The 5,056-nt window shown below is 42.7% G+C and overlaps 2 long non-coding RNA genes across 2 annotated transcripts in view; both read left to right on the forward strand.

Moving 5' to 3' along the window:
* Positions 1-77: 77 nt before the first annotated feature.
* The window catches only part of LOC103590742, a 9,450-nt gene continuing 4,471 nt past the window's right edge, over positions 78-5,056 (forward strand). The window contains exon 1 of the long non-coding RNA XR_550501.1: positions 78-481. This is a non-coding gene — a long non-coding RNA (uncharacterized LOC103590742). The remainder of the gene's footprint in view (positions 482-5,056) is intronic.
* Positions 3,219-4,333, forward strand: LOC103590741. Its single transcript, XR_550500.1, has 2 exons — positions 3,219-3,256; positions 3,562-4,333. It is a non-coding gene; the product is annotated as an uncharacterized LOC103590741 (long non-coding RNA).

A 5,056-nucleotide genomic window follows, 5' to 3' on the forward strand; every position in this document is an offset into this window, starting at 1 on the left:
GCTGAATAGTGATAATGATTATGACAGTGATAATTACAGCTACTATTTGTCCATACTTGCTTTGCACCTAGCACTGTCCTAAGCGCTTTACATAAATGACTACATTTAATTTCCACGGTAACCCTCTGAGGGAGATATCACAAACTCCCCTATCACACTAATGAAGAAACTGAGCTCTGAGAGATTAAATCTCCTGTCCAGCCCCACCCAGCCAGTGAGCAGTGGAGTGGGAAGGATCTTCGTGTTTCTGCCCTCCAAGCTGGCCTAAGCCCTGCATGAGTAGTTACCCTGTGCTCTACACTATATTCACTGATTTTATGCTTCATTCACTGATTTTGATCACTTGCTTTTGTTTTGAACAGATACAGGTGATGGTGCACAGAAGAAGATTCATTCATGCACTCATTCATTCATTCGTTCATTCTTCATCAGATGTGACCCAAGCCTGGGCTTGCTGCCAAGCTCACCGGAAACTCAGTGAGTAAGCCCACACCCTTCCCCAGGGAGCTGAGGGTTCTGTGCAGAATGGAGTATCTGCCGAAGGCTCATTCTTAAAGCCCACAGTCTCTCTGATTTTGTTGGGTCTGTGAGGGGTGAGGGTGGGGGGAGTATCTGGGTGCACTTTGCAGACTGTGGCAGGATGCTTGGCCACACAGGTACTCATGAAACACCGGCTGATTGCTTTACCTTCCACCTTTATCCCAGTCTCCCAGGCTGGGTGCAGACCTTAGGATCAAGGGGTGGAACAAAGGCCACACTTGCGTGGTGCTCTTCAGTGTTGGCCATTGTACTTCATCCCATTTAATCTGCAGAATGACATAGACCTGGCCGTGTAGGCTCTGGGTGTGTGGCGCAGGAAGAAGCTGGCTGGGCGGAGGGTAGGACTGGCTGGAGCACCCGTCGTCACCCCTTACACTCAGCTAGGCATTTAACACAGGCTGCTGGGTTCAGTTAGGCATTCAATGCAGGCTACTGAATCTGCCATGAGCTTTCCCTCTTTTCCTGACTTCCATTTGCTTCTGTTCAGGAGGACTTGGGTCTAAAAGGATTGGACTGGAAAGCACAGGTGGATGTGGCAGAACGTTTGCCTCCAGACGTAGGGAGCTGCTTGACCAGACTGTGTCAAGGGCAGAGTCAGATGCCAAAAGATGCCTTTCTAGGCCGTCACTAAAGGCACTTGTTGAACTCCTGTGACTTCAGGCTTCCCTTTGCCCAGAGGCCTCGCACTAGTAGATAATGCTCTGTCAGCTTCCCAACTGCAGCCTCTGCCTCTGCTCACTCACATCTGGGCCCAGAGGGGACAGAAGCCAGGCTGGCTCTCTGGACTGAGCAGCACTGAGCTGCCCACCCATGTGGCTCATGCAGTGGTCTCCCTCCCTTCCCCCCTCTTCCTTTCTTCCTTCCTCTCTTTCTCTATTTCTTTCTTTCTTCCTTTGGGTACGGGCATTAAACATTTTGAAAAAAATCTATTTTGTATTTTACATATAGTGAAATTCACTCTTTTCGGTATACAGTTTTATGAATTTTGACAAATGCATACAGTCATATGACTACACCACAATCAAGATCAAGAGCGTCTAGCAACCTTCTAAAATATCCCTCATGCTGCCCCTTGTAGTCAATCCACTGCTGCCCACCCAGCCCCTGACAACTATCCGTTCTTTGTTCCTACAGTTTTGCCTTTTCCACAATATAATATAAATGGAATCATACAATATTTGACCTTTTGTGCCTGACTACTTTCACTTAGAAGTGACATTTGAGATTTACCCATGTTGTTGTATGTATTAATAGTTCAATTCCTTTTCATTGCTGAGTAGTACTCTGTCATGTGCCATTCGGGTTGTTTCTAATTTTTATGATTACAAACAAAGCTGTCACAAACATTCACATAGGTGTCTGTGTGAATATAGGTTTTTATGTCACTTGGTTAAATACATAGGAGCAGGATTGTTGGGTCATATGGCATGTTTAACTTCATAAGAAACTGCCAAACTTTTCTAAACATTCACATAGGTGTCTGTGTGAATATAGGTTTTTATGTCACTTGGTTAAATTCGTAGGAGCAGGATTGTTGGGTCATATGGCATGTTTAACTTCATAAGAAACTGCCAAACTTTTCCAAAGTGGCTGTGCCGTTTTACATCCCACTGCAACATGTGAGGGTTTTACCTGCTCCTGTTCCTCTGCAGCACTCGCTATTGTTAGTTTTGGTTTTTTTGAAGTTATTCTAATAAGTGAAAATGGTATCTGATTGTAGTTTTAATTTGCATTTCCGTAATGAGTAATGATGTTGACTATCTTTGGCCCATTTAAAATAATTGGGTGGATTATTTTCTTATTATTGGGTTCGAGAGTGTTAAAAAATATATTCTGGACAGAAGTCAGGTATGTGTTTTGCAAATATTTTCTCCTAGTTTGTGGCCTTGGAGTGCTATGTGTTATTTACACTTGAGACCCACTGACCAGGACTGGTCATGTGGTCATATGCAGTCACAAGGGAGCTGGGAAATACAGTTCTCCACTGTGCCTGGAAAGGCGGAGAACTGAAGATATTTGGTGACTAGCACTAAGAACCATCATACACACTGCTTATATTATTTCAGAGCCTGCATAGCAATATTTCATGAATGTTCTTCCATGTTAGCAAGTATTCCTCTGTAGCAGGATCAGCAATCTACAGGCACAGGCTAGATGTGGCCTGTTGTCTGTTTTTATTTGGCCTGCAAGCTCTTTTTAACAGGTGAACATTTGAAACTGATTTGATGATAAGGAAAACTGACTTTGAACCTCAATTAATCAAAATGTTCTTAGTCCAAAAAGAGTTAGATTCTTCTTAGTAGTAGACCTGTATTACAAAAAATTGTATTCAATTATTCTTGCATCTTGAATTTGTCCACGAAACTTTGTGGGAATTTGTTTTCTCTCATTGTTATAAGTACTACATAACATCTTTGAGTTTGCCTATTGGCCTGCAAAGCCTAAAATATTTACCCCCCTGCACTTGATTGAAAATGTTTGCCAAACACTTTTATATAAAATAGTTTTCCGGAGCTGCATGGTATTCCATAATTTTCAATGATATGTACATATTGTAACATTCTTCTACTCATATTGATCAACCATGTTGTTTCTAGATTTTTTTCTATTTAAACAATGCAGCATTATAGACCCTTGCACATATATCATGATGATAATTGTTGATTATTTCCTTAGAATAGATTCCTAGAAGTGGAACTGCTGACTCGAAGGCTGGGTACGTTTTGCAGATTTTGACTCACTATCTCTAAGTAATTTGTCAGAGTGGCACTATTTCACGTTCCCTCTTGCGCTGGGTAAATGTGCTTATGTACTTGCACATTTCCAAAGCTGATGGTATAATTCCACAATATCAGTTGAGATTTTGTTGGGGATAAAATTTCTCCGTATTGCCATTTAATTTGCCTTTAAACAATTATAATTTTATATGTGTTTAAGTCATTTTTACCTCCTCTTTTGTAACTGGCTTCTTCAAGTCCTCTGTCTAGTTTTCTGTCGGATAATTTTTTATTCTTTATTCAGCATCCAGCAGTGCCCTGGACAAGTGGCTGGAAAATTATTTGCTGAAGTTAAGGCTGAATCAAACCCGGCTGCATTCTCTGGGTGAAGGCAAATCTAGTCACTTTTCTCTGCTTTGTTGACATGTGCTGTGATTTTAAAAGAATTTCCCCTCCAGTCAGTGGATGACATCTGCTGCTTTGCAAGAAGATACAGCTCCATTTTCCTAATCTGCCAACCCCTGGGATTTGAAAATACAGTACTAAGAATGCTAAAAGATGTACTGGAAACAAGTCTTCTGGTTTGGGGTTAATGAGAACGTCCTGGCTTTCAACCAGACCCAGCTTCTAACAGTGACGGTGGCAGACATGTGGTGGAATATGGGGAAGATTCTGGGAGTACCACCTGGCTAGGAGATGCTCAGGATATTTTTCCATGGTTAGAAATGGAATCAAATCAATCTTTCCAAAAGTGGTAAGAAACGGGTGGGGGTTGGGGACGAGTATCCCCGTTGCATTGTTGAGGACTCTGCAGTTCACTCACAGGTCAGAGATGACATATGAGTTGAAGAAGGAAGCCAGGTTGTCTCAACAGCGGCAAGGCCACCCTGTTACTGGGGACGCCATCGTCACAGTGGAGGCTCCTACATAAGCTCCCATCCTTAGGAGATCCTGTGGTCATTCTTATGATGCTCACAGTGTTTAAGGTCACGCGTGGGTGGAAGAAGACCTTTTCTGACCTATATCCTTGTCACCACTGATTTCTGGAATTACATTAAAAAAATTTCCAGTCAAAATGTCCACCTTTATTTTCAGTTATTTCTCCATCGGTTTAATTGTCACCTGCCATACTAGAACTCTGAGACAACAAACTCTAAATGAGCTCTTGACATCAGTGAACAGGTTCATTCTAATCTCCTTGGGTTTAGAGATGTGGAGATATAAGAAAAGAAAGTACATCTTTGCTTTCACACAGCTCACAGACTAGCGGAGGAGACACCACTAAACCAATGATTCCAGTACAGGGTGAAAGGTCCAAGTTGTTCTCGGAGCATGCAGAAAGAGTGAGAGGGAGATGGTGGTAGGAGAAGGCTTTCCAGAAAAGGGAAACTGAGCTGAGTTTTGGGGAAAGAAGTAAAAAAAAGTAACCAGCCAATGCAGGGGCACAGGTAGAGAGCATGCAGGTAGAGGGAAGAGCAGGTGCAGGCTGCCAGTCACCCAGCCGTCAGCTAACCCGAGGATCTCCCGAGCTGTTATGGCGTACTGGGCATTGCCCTTCATGCTGTGTTACAACAATGTTCTCTAGAGTCTCAGTTGGAGTTTTTATTGTATCTCAGAAGTTTACTCTCTTCGTCCTACCCCATAAAAATTCTCAGGCTGGTCGGAATAGAATTGTCAGAAAAGGGCAGAGTAGATAAAAAATCTCTCCTTTCCCTGTTGTGTCAGAAAGTTCCCCAGGAAGAGACTGCCAAGCACAGGAAGATACATATATATATATGCAAATCCCCTACAAACTGTTT

Source organism: Galeopterus variegatus, unplaced genomic scaffold (assembly GCF_000696425.1).
Source record: "Galeopterus variegatus unplaced genomic scaffold, G_variegatus-3.0.2 Scaffold868, whole genome shotgun sequence".
Taxonomy (NCBI): domain Eukaryota; kingdom Metazoa; phylum Chordata; class Mammalia; order Dermoptera; family Cynocephalidae; genus Galeopterus; species Galeopterus variegatus.